Source organism: Mobula birostris, chromosome 26, assembly GCF_030028105.1.
Source record: "Mobula birostris isolate sMobBir1 chromosome 26, sMobBir1.hap1, whole genome shotgun sequence".
NCBI lineage: Eukaryota > Metazoa > Chordata > Chondrichthyes > Myliobatiformes > Myliobatidae > Mobula > Mobula birostris.
Window position 1 is genome coordinate 34,405,832 of NC_092395.1, and position 19,602 is coordinate 34,425,433.

Consider the following 19,602-nt stretch of genomic DNA (forward strand, 5'->3'; position numbering starts at 1 on the left):
AGGACCAAGATTAGGAAAAACTTCTTCACACAGAGAGTGGTGAATCTGTGGAATTCTCTGCCACAGGAAACAGTTGAGGTCAGTTCATTGGCTATATTTAAGAGGGAGTTAGATATGGCCGTTGTGGCTAAAGGGATCAGGGGGTATGGAGGGAAGGCTGGTGCAGGGTTCTGAGTTGGATGATCAGCCATGATCATAATAAATGGCGGTGCAGGCTCGAAGGGCCGAATGGCCTACTCCTGCACCTATTTTCTATGTTTCTATGTTTCTATGATGATGATGATGATGATGATGATGAGTGGCTTAATATAAAAGTAGGTAACTGTCACAATATGCGCTGGCAATGTTGGAACCCAAGTGGAGAGGAAATACAGACTCCAGTTAGAGATTGTGACCAGAGTTTATTCATAACAACAGAACATTAGTAAGCTTGGCCGTGCGACACCGCAACACATAACATTCTCAAAACTAGGACCCACAATCAGCGATAATCAGATATTCACTTAAATAACAAGTAACATGAAATCCCCAAGCCTATCAAAATAAACTTAACAAGTTTAAACAGAAGGCACCAGGAGACAACATTACAAAGAGCGATTCACTCGAGAAAAGTACAAGCAAATCTAAACGATTAACAACTCTTGTTAAACTCCATTATAGCGCAATGCAGAGTTGAACCTGCGCGAAAAGAAGGCGCAAGGGTGAGTCTTTCTGTCCAGTCCTCGCTGGAAGAGGATGGCCCCAGCACCCATGTGTCCACCTCTACCATGAGAATGAGAGTGGTGGTGAAACGTCTCTTGAGCTCCTTGAAAGCGTAGTCTGCACCAGCAGACCAGGTTATCCATGAGGTAGGTGATTTGGCGATGGAGGTGAGAGGAGCAGCAATTTGGCTGTAGTCCCTGTTGAAACGGTGGTGGAAGCTGGAGAAGCCCAAGAAGTGCTGTAGCTGTTTGAGCGATCATGGTCAGACTTATTCGAAGATGGCGTGCACTTTCTCCAGGTCCATGGTTATATCTTGAGTTGAAAGGATGCAACCCAGGAAGAAAATGACTGGAGTGTGGAAATGGCATTTTTCTAACTTGCATTCCAGCTGGTTTCTGAGGAGATGCTGAAAGACTGAACGGACCTGTCCTTGGAGAAGATGAAGATGTCATTGACCTAGATGAACACATACCTGTGTAGCATGTCTAGGAGGGTCTCAGATCACCTGGTGAGTGCAGATCAGAGCGCACGCACTCCACGTACCACAGAGTTTTTTGAAAATGCTATCCTTCAAAGGGAGAGCATGGCAGTTCTTAACAGTGATTCTGTGGAGTCAATGGTAGTCAATACAGTGACAAGGAGCCTTATCTTTCTTTCTGACAAAGAAGAATCCTGCACCGTCCGGCGACTGAGACGTACGAATGAAGCCATGATGTAGTGCTTCAGTGATGTAGTCATTTATGGCTTGGATCTCAGGAGGTGAGAGAGAGAGAGCAGACAGCCTTGGGGAGGAGCGGTGCCCAGGAGGTGGTCAATCACCCAGTTGTGTGATCTGTCAGGTGGCTGGGTGCTGCCTTCCCTCCTATTGAAGGCATCGGCTAAGTCAAGGTATTCTTGTGGGAGTTTGGTTTTCCTCCGACTTCATGGACTTATGGGGTGAATTCAACTGAGTTTGCAGGCAGGTGGGTCCGCTAACTCAGCAGTGAACTGGATCAATGGGTGAGGTGAGGGCTGTGAATGGAGAGCAAGGGGGTAACCCAAGATGAGAGGAGCACTGGTTGAATCGATAAGGAGGAATTGGATAGACTCGTGGTGCTCTCCGATGCACATGTGCATAGGGCGTGTGCACGCAATCTGACCATGTCAGGGCCGGAGGGACATCCGTCAAAGGCAGTCATACAGAGGATTCAGAGAATGTTGCCACCAGAGCCTCTTGTGAAGGTAGAGCTGTCAGGTGGGTGGAGGACAGAAAGAGTGAGCTGGGCTATGGTGCTGGGACGAGAGTGCAGGGTGATTTACCAGATAGAAGACTCCTTGGCTCTAACTGGTGGTGCTATTTTCCTGGACGGAGTGGGTATTTGAAGAGTGGGTGATTGGCAGGCCGACCATAAGCACACAAGAAGTTTCCCCACCAATGCTCATGCTCTTAAGGGGTTAACAAAGCTCTCCCTACTTGTATGAGCTCTGGAGGCATTGATGAGGAGGGTTCTGCAACCCAAAATGGTTCTGGGATCAGAAGTGAGGCTCTGGCTGATTAACTGGAAGTTTGTTCCTTAGACACACATCCACTTGATGAGGCTTTCTTTTTTTTTGGAGTAGAGTTATGTCATTTGGTTCATCAGGGCCAGCTCAGCCATTCCATCATGGCGGATTTATTATCCCTCTCAACACCATTCCTCTACCTTCTCCATGTAACTTTTGACACCCTGATTAATCAAGAACCTATCAACCTCTGTCTTAAATATAACCAATGACTTGGCCTGCACATCTCTTTATGGCAATGAACTCCACAGATTTACCACTCTCTGGCTAAAGATTTTTTTCCTCATCTCTGTTCTAAATGGACGTCCCTCTATTCTGAGGCTGTGCCCTCTGGACCTAGACTCCCCCTCTATAGGAATCCTCCTCTCCACAGTAATCGAATTTCGCCTTTCAGTATTCAATACATTTCAATGAAATTCCTCCTCGCCCCGTTATTCCCAACCCCAATGAGTACAGGCCGAAAACCATCAAAATCTCTTCATTTGTTAACCCTTTACTTCCAGGGATCATTTTTGTGAACCTCCTCTGGACCCTTTCAAATGCCAGAGTATTATTATAAATTACTATGATTGCACATTGCGCATTTAGATAGAGGCATAACATAAAGATTTTCACTCCTCACGTATGTGAAGAATGTAAGAAATAAAGTCAATTCAATTCAAAGATGAGGAGTCCCAGACTGCTCACCATACTCCAATTGCAGTCTGGCCAATGTCTTATAAAGCCTTTGCTTTTGTATTCTAGTCCTCTCAAAATTAATGCTAACGTTGCATTTGCCTTCCTTACCACTGACTTAACGTACAAAAATTAACCTTTAGGGAATCCTCCACGAGAATTCCCAAGTCCCTTTGCACGTCTTGAATTTTCTTCCCATTTAGAAAATAGTCCACAACTTTATTCTTTCTACCAAACCGCATAACCATGCACTTCCCTACACTATAATCCATCTGCCCTTCTTTCCCTATTATCCCAATCTGTTTAAAACTACCTCCAAATATCTTCGTATCATTGGCAAACTCAACCACAAATCCATCAATTCCGTCACCCACATCAGTGCCATGTAACGTGAAAAGAAGCGGTCCCAACACCAACCCCTGTGGAACACCACCAGTCTTTGGCAGCTAACTAGAAAAGATTTCCTTTATTCCCACTCTTGCCTTCTATCAGTCAGCCAATCTTCTATCCATGCTGGTATCTTTCCTGTAATACCATAGGCTCTTATCTCGTCAAACAGCCTGATATATGACACCTTGTCAAGCAGCCTCATGTGCACCTTGTCAAAGGCCTTCTGAAAATCCAAGTAAACAACATCCACTGACTCTCCTTTGTCTATCCCGCCAGTTATTTCCTGAAAGAATTCCAACAGATTCCTCAGGCAAGATTTCCCCTTAAGGAAGCCAAGCTGACTTCAGCCTATTTTGTCATATGCCTCCAAGTACTCCAAAACTTCATCCTTAATAATAGACTACAACATCTTTCCAACCACTGAACTCAGGCTAACTAGTCTATAATTTCCTTTCTCCTGCCTCCCTCCCATCTTAAAGAGTGGAATGAAATTAGCAATTTTCCAGTCCTCCAGAACAATACAGAATCTAGTGAATCTTGAAAGATCATTACTAACATCTCTACAATCTCTATAGTTACCTCCTCCTGAGCACTGAGGTGTAGTCCATGTGGTCCAGGTGTCTTATCAACCTTTAGACTTTTCAGCTTCTCAATCACCCTCTCCCTAGTAATAGCAATGACACTCACTTCTGCCCCCTAACACTCTTGCTTTTCTGGCATTTTGCTAGTGTCTTCCAAAGTGAGGACTGACACAAAATACTTAAGTTCATCTGCGTTTCGAGTTCGGTGGGCATTTGCTGGGTAGACAGGTAACACACATCAAAGTTGCTGGTGAACGCAGCAGGCCAGGCAGCATCACTAGGAAGAGGTACAGTCGACGTTTCGGGCAGAGACCCTTCATCAGGACTAACTGAAGGAAGAACTAGTAAGAGATTTGAAAGTGGGAGGGGGAGGGGGAGATCCAAAATGATGGGAGAAGACAGGAGGGGGAGGGATGGAGCCAAGAGCTGGACAGGTGATTGGCAAAAGGGATATGAGAGGATCATGGGACGAGGTCCAGGGAGAAGGAAAAGGGGGAGGGGGGGAAAAAACCCAGAGGATGGGCAAGGAGTATAGTCAGAGGGATAGAGGGAGAAAAAGGAGAGAGAAAGAAAGAATGCGTGTATATAAATAAATAACAGATGGGGTACGAGGGGCAGGTGGGGCATTAGTGGAAGTTAGAGAAGTCAATGTTCATGCCATCAGGTTGGAGGCTACCCAGACGGAATATAAGGTGTTGTTCCTTCAACCCGAGTGTGGCTTCATCTTTACAGCAGAGGAGGCCGTGGATAGACATATCAGAATGGGAATGGGATGTGGAATTAAAATGTGTGGCCACTGGAAGATCCTGCTTTCTCTGGCGGACAGAGCGTAGGTGTTCAGCAAAACGGTCTCCCAGTCTGCGTCGGGTCTCACCAATATATAGAAGGCCACATCAGGAGCACCGGACGCAGTATATCACCCCAGCTGACTCACAGATGAAGTGTCGCCTCACCAGGAAGGACTGTCTGGGGCCCTGAATGGTGGTAAGGGAGGAAGTGTAAGGGCATGTATAGCACTTGTTCTGCTTACAAGGATAAGTGCCAGGAGGGAAATCAGTGGGGAGGAATGGGGGGGCGGGTACGAATGGACAAGGGAGTCACGTAGGGAGCTGCGGAAAGCAGAGAGAGGGGGGGAGGGAAAGATGTGCTTAGTGGTGGGATCCCGTTGGAGGTGGTGGAAGTTATGGAGAATAATATGTTGGACCCGGAGGCTGGTGGGGTGGTAGGTGAGGACCAGGGGAACCCTACTCCTAGTGGGGTGACGGGAGGATGGAGTGAGAGCAGATGTGCTTGAAATGGGGGAGATGCGTTTGAGAGCAGAGTTGATGGTGGAGGAAGGAAAGCCCCTTTCTTTAAAAAAGAGGGACATTTCCCTCGTCCTGGAATGAAAAGCCTCATCCTGAGAGCAGATGTGGCGGAGAGGGAGGAATTGCGAGAAGGGGATGGCATTTTTACAAGAGACAGGGTGAGAAGAAGAATAGTCCAGATAGCTGTGAGAGTCAGTAGGCTTATAGTAGACATCAGTGGATAAGCTGTCTCCAGAGATAGAGACAGAAAGATCTAGAAAGGGGAGGGAGATGTCGGAAATGGGCCAGGTAAACTTGAGGGCAGGGTGAAAATTGGAGGCAAAGTTAATGAAGTCAACAAGCTCAGCATGCGTGCAGGAAGCAGCGCCAATGCAGTCATCGATGTAGCAAAGGAAGAGTGGGGGACAGTTACCAGAATAGGTTTGGAACATAGATTGTTCCACAAAGCCAACAAAAAGACAGGCATAGCTAGGACCCATACGGGTGCCTATAGCTACACCTTTAGTTTGGAGGAAGTGGGAGGAGCCAAAGGAGAAATTATTAAGAGTAAGGACTAATTCCACTAGACGGAGCAGAGTGGTGGGAGAGGGGAACTGATTAGGTCTGGAATCCAAAAAGTAGTGGAGAGCTTTGAGACCTTCCTGATGGGGGACGGAAGTATATAGGGACTGGACATCCATGGTTAAAATAAAGTGAAAGGGCCAGGGGACTTAAAATCATCGAAAAGTTTAAGAGCGTTATAAGTGTCACGAAGATAGGTAGGAAGGGATTGAACAAGGGGGGATAAAACCGTGTCGAGGTATGCAGAAATGAGTTCGGTGGGCAGGAGCAAGCTGAGACAATAGGTCTGCCAGGACAGGCAGGTTTGTGGATCTTGGGTAGAAGGTAGAAACGGGAAGTGCGGGGTGTGGGAACTATAAGGTTGGTAGCAGTGGATGGGAGATCCCCTAAGCGGATAAAGTTGGTGATGGTGTGGGAGACATTGGCCTGGTGCTCCTTAGTGGGGTCACGATCGAGGGGTAAATAAGAGGAGGTATCCGCGAGTTGTCGCTGTGCCTCGGCAAGGTAGAGGTCAGTACGCCAGACTTCAAGCAGTGCAAGAGGCTGTGATGGTAGTGGGCCAGCAGAGCTTCCACATTCAAGTGGCACTCCGCCACAGGAGGTTTGACCCAAATGGAGAGCAGCGGAGATGAATTAGCGGCGAGGAATAACCTTCGTAATTAACTGCAAAATAACAAGCCACAAGGAGCCGCAAAACAGGAGAGAAGACAAGGCAACAAAGTAACAGAAGGCTGGGAGTAACTGGTTGGGGCTGGCTAGTTCGACGGGTAAACAAGGGCTGGCAGTGAGAGCTGAGTTTAAATGGGGTGCAGACGATGAGTTGGAAACGAGTGGCAAGTGACTCCTGATAGCTGGTTGGAGACTGGGGGTGGGCCTGGCCCAAGGTTCATAGGACACATCCAGGTCCTTCATGTAAAGTATGGCTTAGGTACCAAGAAAGGCACCTTCCATCTACCCCCAAGAAACATGCTGGTTCAAGTGCAATATAGATTGAATACCAGCCACATTTTAGTATCAGAGACGGATTTCAGTTGTCCCTACCGTTCAAATTCTATTCAAATAGCACTTCTGGTGAAAAGTCTAAAATGACAAGTTAAACATTTCTTCACTCACTTATTCCCAGGTGGTGAAGGCTTGTTGCAACAATGCACATTATAATCAAATGACAAGAATTAATGGCAGAAATACCACTCAGAAGGTAGGTTGCAGCATTCTTATTTTAACCAAAAACTTGTGGTTCTTCAATCAATTTCCTCCCTGTTGAGTTTAAGAACATAACACATGCAGGTGTAAATAACCACGTCTTTTTTCCAGTGCTTTGTCTGAGGTTAGTCACCCAATTCAGTTTAGTGTAAAATTAATACTTCTTCTTTCATAAGCAAGGTGCCATCGGCACCAGAAATGAGAAATAAAACAGAAAATGCTAAAAACATCTTGAGGTCAGATAGTATCGATCGAGAAAGAAACAGATTTATGACTGTCAAATCCAATAAAAATAATCAATCTGAAATATTTCCTCTGATGTTCAGATGCTTGAATATTTCTGACTTGCTGAATATGTCCAGTATTTTAAGCTTTAATTCATTCTTTGCAGTTTTTTAACCATCTGGTTTACCCAAGTTTGTCCAAAAATTGCTTTACTTTCAATTATTTGGCTCATTTTAGTCTCTTACAGAAAATACCAGTAGTAGAAATTTACCTTGAAGTGTAAAAAGGACAAAGCTGGATTGACATTGCATGTCACTGCCCAGTAACCTGTCACCTTTTAGTTTGCTTGAACACTTGAGATGAAAGTGTCTTTATTATCAGCAGCTCGGATCTAGTCTTCTCAAACAGAACCTCAGTAAAGTTTGTACAGCATCTTGACATCAAAGGCCCCATAAAAGCAGAGAGTAGTTCGGCTAACAGAAATGCAATGGTAATGCTGCAAGTGGTCTTCGCCTCAGCAAAATGTTCTGAGACAGGAGCATCTAACTGTTGGGTGCGCATGTTGTTATTGAAGAATCAAAGGTTTCCTTCTAGCTTGGCAGATACATAAGAGACTGCATGAGCTGTAAATTGGAGCAGAGAATTAGCTGCTGGAAGAACTCAATGGGTCATGCAGTGTCTTTGGAGGTGAAGAGATGGTCCACATTTCTGGTCTAGATCCTACATCTGGTGTCCTAAGTAACAGAAATGTTGGGAAATTGAAATCAGGTTCCACTCACCACCATGTGGAGACAAATGCATTAGAAAGCCTACAGAACAGGATGCTGGAATGATCCCAGTGTAGAGAGCAACTTACAGTAAGGAGGCAAACACGAGGAAATCTGCAGATGCTGGAATTTCAAGCAACACACATAAAAGTTGCTGGTGAACTTACTAGCTCTTCTTTCAGTTAGCCCTGACGAAGGGTCTCGGCCCGAAACGTCGACTGTACGTCTTCCTAGAGATGCTGCCTGGCCTGCTGCGTTCACCAGCAACTTTTATGTGTGCTGCAGTAAGGAGTCTATTTCTAGGGAAGATCATCCCTTCCTGCTGCCTTGAGCCTGCAAAGAGGAGCAGTGGTGGGAAGAGGCAGAGGTTTCACCAGAACAGCTTCAGTCAGGTCATTAGATCATTAGTGGTCTTGTTCTTCTCTGCTGCTGCAGCCCAGTCAGTCTCGAAGCAAGAGTGGTCTCCATTGAAATGGGTGACTTGGCTGCCAACAGTTAGGGACAAAAAGGCTAGCTCACTTTTCCCCTATTCAGCCGTTGCATTGCGATCAGCAATGGGAGTCCTGGTTTTGCTGGGGTTACCCTGGTCATAAAAGGTAACGTGAAGGCAGCAGAAGGGATCCGAACTCATTTGTAGAACTGGTTCGGATGGAGCAAGGATGCAGCCAAGGGCAGAAAACACCGATGCAAGTAAGTGATAGCAATCACAGTGTTAGACCAGAACAACAGGAAAGCACGTAGACAAGCAATGCAATATGAATGGGGAACATTAGTTTCTGATAAGTAGTTCAAACGAACGCAAGTAATTATTTATTTATTCAGAAGTGCACCACATCACCCAATTACACCTGTGTGACCACGCAATCTCAGAGATGGTGCACAAATCCCTCACAGGCAGTGTTGGAACTGGACGCTGGTCACGGTCACTGTCACCGTAATTGTATTATGCTAACTGCTATGCTTACTGTACCACTCCTCGCCGAGAGAGAATAACTCCCAGGCTACAATTGGAACAATGTTTCTTGAACAATATATTGTAAATTGAAAAGGGAGCAGATTATTTTAAATCTAGAATTGAATTACAAAAACAAACTAATTATCAGTTTCATAGTACAGAATCCCCTCGGATCAAGGGCAATAGTGTAATGGAATTTCATATTGTTAGAGGGCAATGCTGCTAATTGAAATATAGCCCTGAGTTAAAGGCAATCATAAATTTAGTTACCACAAGTTGAGGATGCAGATTAAGAGGTACAGTAGTAAAAAAAACAACATACACATTTAAACACAAACAAGAGAAAATCCAGCCCTGTATCTCTTTCACCAATCAACTTCCCAACTCTTTACTTCACCCCTCCCCATCCTCCCAGTTCACCCATCACTTTGTGTTTCCTGCTCCCCTCCCCTCACCTTCTTTTCTCCAGTCCTGATGAAAGGCGTCAGCCCAAAATGTCAACAATATTCTTTTTCCATAGATGCTGCCTGGCCTGCTGAGTTCCTCCAGCATTTTGTGTGTGTTACACATTTAATTAAATGTATTTTTTTAGTTTGCAATAAATTCCCTTCAGGAATAAAGACTCTACTGAACAAGTGGCACAGCTATTATGACCAGAGAAACTTCAATTAGAATAAAAGCACACAATATGGACAAAAGCCTGCAGATTGGACAATTTTTGAAAAATAAGGAAGCAAAGATGGCGCTAAGTGGCAACTCCTTTGCTTGCATCTTTGGAAACAGTTCTATTTCTATCTTTGATATCTCTTTTCAAGGTTCTTTTGAAGACTCTGACCTGGATTACACTCTGACATCAGTTCTTTGTGGGAATGGGACCCACTCTCAGGGCCTCACGACCGGCCGCTTTTTGATATCCCAAGGATGCGGCCTGGAAGACCAGCGCGCCTTCAGGGTTCCAGATTTTCGTGGCTCTGGAGACGGGCTGAGTCAAGGCCAGTGCCCCTGACTGAGGCGTCGCGGGAGAACACGGAACATTGGGAGCAGCGGGTTAGGTGCTGGCTGTGTGTCCAGAGACCTGAGCCTTTCCGGGGCCAATTCTCTGGGCACAGAGCTCGGAAAACGCGACGCAACAGACTTTTATCACCATAAATCAGCGAGTTGTTTGTTATGTCTCCCCTCACGCTGTGAAACGGGGACACCTCTTTTTCCCTTACTGGGGGGGGGGGGGCGCGGAGAGAGGGAGAGAGGGAGAGAGGGAGAGAGGGAGACACACTGTGGTATGTTGAATTAGTACTGTAGTCTTTGGGGTACTGCAAGTCTGTGTCTTTATTGATGCTTTGCTGCATGCTTGAGTGTTCGGTGGAGGGCACTGATGCTTTTTTGCTGGTGGGGGTGGGGATCAGGGTTGTTGCCTTGCTGCTGTTTATGTGTGGGAGGGGGAATTGGGGGGGGGCTTTGGGGTCCTAACATTTTACTGTCATTCATTCGTCGGGGCGCTCCTCTGTTTTTGAGGATGTTTGCGTAGAAAAAGCATTTCAGGATGTATATTGTATACATTTCTCTGACATTAAATATATCTATTGAAATGATGAAATATGACATGAGAGTAAACTAAATGTATAAACTAATTGTAAGAACTATTACAAATATGCGAAAAGGGACTGGTAAAAGTAAACCTCTACATTTTTGAGACACTTGGGATAAATTATAATGGAGAATAGGGAGACAGCAGAAATACTAATTATTTTTGAGTTTGTCTTTCACAGATGGTCACAGAGGATGGGAAATGTGATACAGAAATTAGATGAAGAATTGAGATTACAAGATCAAAGTTCTGGAGCCTGAGTGACGTGCTATGTGGCAAGAGGTTGGACTTTGGGCTGTGTTGTAGAACTTGGAAATGCTACGGCTGGAGCAGTCTGTTGTATGGGTTGGAATCGTGGACCTTATGCAAGGAAGCGCAATGATGACTAGAGGCATTTGAAATGTGGCGTTTAAGGAGAATGCAGGAAATTAGATGGGTGATGAAGGTCAGTAATATGGAAGTGTTGAAGAGAGTGAGGAGAGAAAAGGAGTTTCTGAAGAATATGCAGAAAAGGAAGCTGGAATATGCCGGGCACTTGTTAAGAGGTGGTGGACTGCAGAAATTGTTATTGGAAGGAATGATAGAAGGAAAGAGGGAAAGAGGAAGGCAGCGAACCACTTGGTACGATAATGTGAGGCAATGGACTGGGCTGAGTTATGCTGAGGCCAGAAAAAGAGCGCAAGATCGAAGAAGATGGAGTTGCATAGCCAAACCCCGGATTCGGGACGGCACCTACTGACTGACTGACTTTCAGAGAAGAGAAACAAAAACATGCTGGATATTGTGGAGAACACCTGGGTGGGGGAGAGGGGGGGGGAGAGAGAGAGGGGGGGAGAGAGAGAGGGGGGGAGAGAGAGGGGGGGGAGAGAGAGGGGGGGGGAGAGAGGGGGGGGGAGAGAGGGGGGGGGAGAGGGGGGGGGGAGGGGGAAGAGAGAAAAGCATGGAATACCAAAGGGGAGAAAAGCTGAAAAATCCTTATACATCTAAAACCAAAGCAGAAAATGCTGGGAATGCTCAGTATGTCAGGCCTATCTGTGGGAAGAGACAGAGTCAGTGTTTCAGAGGAAGATCTTTCATCAGAAAGGAAAATGAAAGTAAGTAAGTTTGTAGAGCTGCAGGGAGATGGGGGTGGGGATATGTCTCTGGTAGGGTTAAACTGGGATGACTATGGGGATAATCTATAAACAAGATTACAAGATCATAAGATATAGGAGTAGAATTAGGCCATTTGGCCCATTGAGTCTGCTCTGCCATCTCATCACGGCTGATATTATTCCTCTCAGCCCCAATCTCCTGCCTTCTCCCTGTATCCCTTCAGTCAATGAGTGAATAGGAGCACTTGGTGAGACAATAGACAAAAGTACCAGGAGTTCAGGATGACCTAATGTGTGTTTAGTTTCTTCAGTATGGAGGAGACACATTGTGAGCACTGATGCAGTGAAAGAAGCTTCATCTGGGAGGATTGTTTCAGTGCCAGGTTGGAGGGAAGAGATAATATAAGGGGACGGATGTTGCATGGGAAAGACGCTGTGAGACAGGAGATGCTTAGTGTGGATGGAAGAGTGAATCAGGGAGTTGCGAAAGAAAAGGTTCTTTCTGAACGCTAATACACAAGCGAAAAGGGTACAATCTGATTGGTGGTTGGATTTTACTGAAGTTGGCAGAAATGACAATCTAATTGGTGGTGGGATTTAACTGAAGATGGCAGAAATTGCAAGTATGATCCATTGAATGCAGAAACTGCCGGGATGGAGAGTACGGACCAAGATAACTCTATCCTTCCTTTGTCCAGGAGTAGATAGGGGTGAGAGCAGTAGTGTGGAAAAACAAAATCAATGAGATACGGCCATGGCCTCTGTTCTTCCATAGTAAAGAGGAAGCCATGGCTCAGAAAGAAGAAAGGTCTCTCAGAAAAACCTGTGTGGATGTTCTTTTCATTGGAAAACAGAAGAACTGGAAAAATGGAATGGAGTCCTCACGAGAGGTAGGTGGGAGAAAGTATCAAGATGACTGTGGAAGTTTGTGAGAACTATGGGGGTCTGAGTATCTGAATCAAGTTTATTATCACTGAATTATGTGATGTCAGATTTGTTGTATGCAGTATGGTGCAAGGACATGAAATTACTATAAAAGTTACAAAAACAGAGAGTTTGTGCAAAAATTAGAAAAAAGAATAACAAGGTAGAGAATTTATGGACCATTCAGAAATCTGATAGCTTACCAGAAGCTGTTTCTGAATTGTTGATAGTAGTCATAGTCATACTTTATTGATCCCGGGGGAAATTGGTTTTCATTACAGTTGCACCATAAATAATAAATAGTAATAAACCATAAATAGTTAAATAGTAATATGTAAATTATGCCAGGAAATAAGTCCAGGACCAGCTTATTGCCTCAGGGTGTCTGACCCTCCAAGGGAGGAGTTGTAAAGTTTGATGGCCACAGGCAGGAATGACTCCCTATGACGCTCTGTGTTGCATCTCGGTGGAATGATTCTCTGGCTGAATGTACTCCTGTGCCCACCCAGTACATTATGTAGTGGATGGGAGACGTTGTCCAAGATGGCATGCGATTTGGACAGCATCCTCTTTTCAGACACCACCGTGAGAGAGTCCAGTTCCATCCCCACAACGTCACTGGCCTTACAAATGAGTTTGTTGATTCTGTTGGTGTCTGCTACCCTCAGCCTGCTGCCCCAGCACACAACAGCAAACATGATAGCACTGGCCACCACAGACTCATAGAACATCCTCAGCATCATCCAGCAGATGTTAAAGGACCTCAGTGTCCTCAGGAAATAGAGACGGCTCTGACCCTTCTTGTAGACAGCCTCAGTGTTCTTTGACCAGTCCAGTTTATTGTCAACTCGTATCCCTAGGTATTTGTAATCCTCCACCACATCCACACTGACCCCCTGGATGGAAACAGGGGTCACCAGTACCTTAGCTCTCCTCAGGTCTACCACCAGCTCCTTAGTCTTTTTCACATTAAGCTGCAGATAATTCTGCTCACGCCATGTGACAAAGTTTCCTACCGTAGCCCTGTGCTCAGCCTCATCTCCCTTGCTGATGCCTCCAACTATGGCAGAGGCATCAGAAAACTTCAGAAGATGACAAGACTCTGTGCAGTAGTTAGTCCGAGGTGTAAATGGTGAAGAGAAAGGGAGACAATACAGTCCCCTGTGGAGCCCCAGTGCTGCTGATCACTCTGTCGGACACACTGTGTTACAAGCACACATACTGTGGTCTGCCAGTCAGGTAATCAAGAATTCATGACACCAGGGAAGCATCCACCTGCATCGCTGTCAGCTTCTCCCCCAGCAGAGCAGGGCAGATGGTGTTGAAAGCATTGGAGAATTCAAAAAACAGGACTCTCACAGTGCTCACTGACTTGTCCAGGTGGGCATAGACACGGTTCAGCAGGTAGACGATGGCATCCTCAACTCCGAGTTGGGGCTGGTAGGTGAACTGGAGGGGATCTAAGTGTGGCCTGTCCATAGGCCGGAGCAGCTCCAGAACAAGTCTCTTCAGGGTCTTCATGATGTGGGAGGTCAATGCCACCGGTCTGTAGTCATTGAGGCCGCTGGGGCGCGGCGTCTTCGGCACAGGGACGAGGCAGGACGTTTTCCACAGTACAGGAACCCTCCGGAGCCTCAGGCTCAGGTTGAATACATAGCGAAGTACTCCACATAGCTGAGGGGCACAGGCTTTGAGCACCCTGGTACTGACTCCATCCGGTCCTGCAGCCTTGCTTGGGTTGAGACGTTTCAGCTGTCTTCTCACCTGTTCAGCTGTGAAGCCCACCATGGTGGTTTCGTGTGGGGAAGGGGTATAGTCATGAGAGCAGGGTGGGGGACTGTGAGGAGGGGTAGGAGGAGAGAGTGGAATAAGTGTTGGTTGGGGGCCAACAACAGATGGCTCACGTGGGGGATGGGCAGGGGCCACAATGTCAAATCTGTTAAAGAACAGGTTAAGTCCACACTGCCTTCAGCTCCTCTGTTGCTGGCTTGCCGGAACCCAGTGATGGTCCTCATCCCCCTCCAGACCTCTCTCATGCTGTTCTGCTGGAGTTTCCACTCAAGCTTCCTCCTGTACCTGTCTTTAGCCTCCCTGATCCTGGCTTTCAGGTCCCTCTGTATTGCCCTCAGCTTCTCCCTATTTGCATCTCTAAACGCCCACTTTTTAGCATTCAGGATGTCCTTAATGTCCTTTGTTACCCATGGCTTGTTATTTGAATAATAAAGGACAGTTCTTGTCAGAACATTGCAGTCCACACAGAAGTTGATGTCATCAGTGATGCACTCTGTGAGCCCATCAATATCCTCTCCATGTGGCTCACAGAGTGCCTGCCAGTCTGTCACCTCAAAACAACCCTGGAGCGCCTCATAAGCCTCCTCCGACCATTTTCTCACTGTCGTCGAGGTTGCAGGTTTACTCTTCGCCAGAGGCACGTAGCAGGGTTTTAGATGCACCAGGTTGTGATCTGACCTTCCCAGTGGGGGGAGGGGAGAGGAGCTGTATGCATCCTTAACGTTAGCGTACATCAAATCCAGAGTCCTCTCCCCTCTGGTTGTACAGCTCACGTACTGCGTGAAGTTGGGCAGTGGTCTAGCCATGGTAACCTGGTTGAAGTCACCTGAGATGGTAATGAGGGTACTCGGGTGCTGGGTTTGTAATCTGGCTATGACCGTGTAAATGATGTTACATGCTGACGTCGGGTTGGTAGAGGGAGGGATGTACACAACAACCACAATTGCATGCGAGATTTCCCTTGGCAAATAATATGGCCGGAGTCCAACAGCAAAAAGTTCAATATCCGGGCTACAAACATGTTCCTTGATCGTAATATGCGCAGGATTGCACCATCTGAAGACCTGGGTACAGGTCTTCAGGCTCCTGTACCACCTCCTTGATGAGAAGAGAGCATGTCCCAAATGGTGAAGGAACTTAATGACGGATGTAACTTTCCTAAGGCACCTCTTGAAGATGTCCTCAAAGGTGAGGCTAGAAGTTGTGCCCATGATGAAGCACAATAACAAATGAATTGGTTACACGCTTTCAGAATTCCATGGATTCTAAAATATCCGTGGATTGGAAGAGAGTGAACAAGAAAGAAAGGAGAAATGGGAACGGAGGCAAGTTAAGCTGCCGTCAGTTCAGATGGCTGTGTGGAAGCTTCTATGGGATATCTATCCGTTTCTCATTCTTTCCCCTCCTCTTTTAAGATTAAACTGATGTTTACCTCAAATTGAATGGATCCCAGAAGAGTTTATTTCATGAGCTCCCATCTTCATTCACCTTGGTCCTACTACCTAATATTTTAATTACTAACAAACAAGGGAGTTAATACAAAAATGAAAGAAGGCTGCCTGCATTGTTCCCCACCCCCCAATAAATTTTTTTGGGCTACTTGTCTGTCTAGAAAATTAACTCTTAATTTCTGGAGTTCTTTGGGACTGTGGTGGATCTACAACCCCCAAAATGAACTCTATTAAATTGAAGTGATCAACCTGGGCCCTGCACACCACTACTAGTATCAATTTGAAATTGCTGATAAATTTGCACACACTTTTGTCCCCTCTGCAGTGGCTGGAAGTCACTAAATGCCAGTCCCACTGTGTTTTACTTTAGTTCTGCTGATAAAATATCCATGATGCTTTTGTTCCTTTGTGCAGTTATCTCCCTGAAAACATCGCTTCTGTAGAGATGGTATTTGTCACTCCACAAGTTCAGCACGCTGGGTCAACACTCAATCATTCTCCAAGCACCAAGATGACTTGCCAGCCATTAATTAGCAACATGTAATCTTCCAAATGTAGTTTTTTTTCCACAAATGACCATGAACATTGCAATGACAGACTAGTTTTCTGAGTTCTGTTCTAATATTTCTCAATAGCTGAAATACTTGTATTGGCTTTATCCAGCTGACAAACTGACCAAACTGCACAACCCATATCTGCTGAATTGGACATTTCCAAACCCTGAAATAATTTTCGTCTTACTTTAAAAATACAAGTTTAAAATGTCGATCCATTAAATTATAGGCCATTTTACCCTAGCAGTTCACCATCATTTACAAGCTGCCTGTGAGCTGGATACCAAACAAGGCTAAACATCTCAAGTTACAAACAATCTCCAAAAATCTGCAGGAATAATTCGGCAGGTCAGGCAGCTACTGGGGAGGGTGAGGGGCAGGGAAGGAATTGACAACGCATTAGGTCGAAACCCAGAAACAGGACTTAAAACAGCAACAATTCCTTTCCTCTTCGACCAGCTGAGTTCCTCCAGTAAACTATCTGTTGCTCCAGATTTCAGCACCTGCGCTCTTTTGTGTCTCCATTTTAAACTGTCTGATTTAAATGCAATACTCTAGGCACAGGAGGATTACAATATTCGCCTCTGTCACCTTTCCCGAGATTTTAAAACCGTAGAACTGATAACTTTCTCGGGTCTTCCCCTCTCTGAATTATTTATAAATCGATGCCTAGCACTGTATAACAATATCTTTCTAATTTATGTCAGTGACATTTTGACACTCTTAGCTCACAATTTATTTTATGTTGCGAAGTAACACTCATTTCAAAGAGTTGGGCCCCTCCCCCATTTGCCAGTCGACTACACAATGGAAAGAACTGAAATCCTTATGACAGCAGCTTCGGCAAAGACAAGCTTACAAAAAGTTTGTTTCTGTTATTAATCTCAAAGCAACCTTCTTTTAATCAGCTAATCGAAAAACACGGAGATTACCATCAACAAGCCTCAATGTGTGAAATTACTTACCTCAGGAGGTTTTTATTGGGAGAACTAGCGATAAGAAATTCAGCACTGGAAACTGCTGGCATCCCGAGGAAGCATTTCGCCGCTTATTCTGTGCTGTAGCACTCTTGAGCAACAGCCAGGACGGCAAAAACTGTGCAGAATTTCTATCGTTTCATAAGAACTCGTCGCATCAATGCCTTCTCTGAGGCACACAGCTAATTAGCATTTCAACACTACATTTACCCAAGAAGTATTCTTCCTATTGGTCGCCGATCAGCTAGATCACTTCTTCTGCTCTTGAGCGCCAGGCCCTCCAGCAATGAGGGATATTTTTGAATTTATCACAGGAATGCTGGCATGCTTCGCATATAAACATTTGTCAGAGGCACTGACTCAAACAGATTGATCTGAGATTACTGCCTCTACCTAACGCAGAGCAAGCTTACCAACATGACTCTTGCAGGGCAATATTTCAATGATCACACTGGGTTTAAGTTCCTTGCATTCCCAGAAAGTTGTTAGTCTGATTTAAATTCCCCGTGTGTGTGTGTGAGAAATTTTGAGTTTACCAGCAATATTCCCTGTGGACCTATTTCCCCTGCAACAAACCATGCCCATCTATTCTATAATTAGCATTACCTTCCTGCCCGCTCTGAAATTTAGTCACCTCTGTCGTGCTTCTGAGAATAATGCATATCCTCGCACAATGCCCACCTGAGCAGGCTGCCGTCTTAACGTTGCAACTCCTGTCATACTGTAGCACCCTCTCACACTGCACTGATATCAGAACCTACAAATAGCAGCATGACATTTCATAAGGCATAGACATTTTTTTAAGTCCCTTGCAGGAATCAACAGAATTCTCCACTGGTGGGCTCAGAGGTAATGAAACAAGTACGTCACTGAGTCAACAATACTTGGATTTTTTTAAGTAATATTTCTCTCTCCTTCACTTTCTTAATTGGGAGTGGTCATTGGATGTAATGAACCTTTAGGCTATGGCGCTTTCTGCAATGGATATTTATCTTCTGTAGGCTGAATAGTTAATCTTGCAAAACTGTGCAACCCTGAGAAGCTCAGCGGTTCAGGAGCTATGAAAAGATTTTTTAAAACTTCCCTGTAGAGGAAATGGGGGCTGCAGCTAAACTGCACACAAACAGAAAGGTTAACAAATAAAACTGGTTCAAATCAAATTATCTGGATGATTAATTAACTCACTGATGTGAATTTCTTCCCAGGAAACATCAGACAGTTCAAAGAACAACGGTTTTGCTATTAAAGTATTTATACGCCATTACAAACAACGCGTACATTGAGGGAGTGAAAAGCACATTCAGCCCAAAAATGTGACTGTTTATTCATTTCCATAGATGCTGCCTGACTTGCTGAGTTCCTCCAACATTTTGTGTGTGTTGTTCTGTTGCAGTGAGCTTGACTCTTCGGGAGCAGTTTGAAAATCATCACATTTGCATTGAGTCACTTCTTAGTAATGAGGAAGCTAAAAACCCCATGACAGTGCGAGGACCTGATTCTGAAATGCTGTGGGGGTTTACTAATATATTTGTATAGATATCACAATATTATTACGCCTTTCATGACAGAAAATCCTGGCAATTCTGGACAATGTTTCCTACCCTGGCTGAACAGAGGAGCACTTTTAGTAACAAGCTGAGACAACTGCATTGCTCCAAGGAGAACTTCATGAGGTGATTCTTAGCCTCGGCCATTAGGCTCAATAATGAGTCAACCTATAGAAGGGGAAGTGATAACCCACTCCTGTTAGAATATTTGGGGTAACTTGTTTTTTTATTCTCTCTTACTTCTCTTCTAATATTTCTATATTTGTATATCTGTGCACTTGTAATGCTACTGTGACACTGTACTTTCTCTGAGATCAATAAAGTAACCATCTATCTACGTCATAACATTACAAAACACCAGAGCTGACTAAATGGAATAAAAGCACATAGAGCACAGTAAGATGAACAGAACCCTGACAACGATCGACTGAGCAAACACGAGGAAATCTGCAGATGCTGGAAATTCAAGTAACACAAACAAAATGCTGGTAGAACACAGCAGGCCAGGCCTATAGATCCTGCCTGGTCTACTGTGTTCTACCAGCATTTTGTGAATGATCGACTGAGTCACAGTTATACATATATTTTACTTCATGGATGTTTATTCAAGAAGGTAAAATGAGGGTGTGAAAAAATATTAGGAATTGATTACAAATTCTGTCAAAAAGCAACATTGCGTGTACGTAACAAATTTAAACAGACATCATAAATGAGGCTTGTAGGTCTGTCACTTGATTTTTTTCTTATTTAGTAAATTTATAAAGAGAACTG

The 19,602-nt window shown here is 44.9% G+C and overlaps 1 protein-coding gene across 1 annotated transcript in view; it reads right to left on the reverse strand.

Moving 5' to 3' along the window:
• Positions 1-17,453, reverse strand: part of matk (megakaryocyte-associated tyrosine kinase) — an 81,952-nt gene extending 64,499 nt beyond the window's left edge. Inside the window, exon 1 of the mRNA XM_072244635.1 lies at positions 17,273-17,453. The gene's annotated coding sequence lies outside the window, so the exon portion shown is untranslated. The remainder of the gene's footprint in view (positions 1-17,272) is intronic.
• Between the last annotated feature and the right edge of the window lie 2,149 nt (positions 17,454-19,602).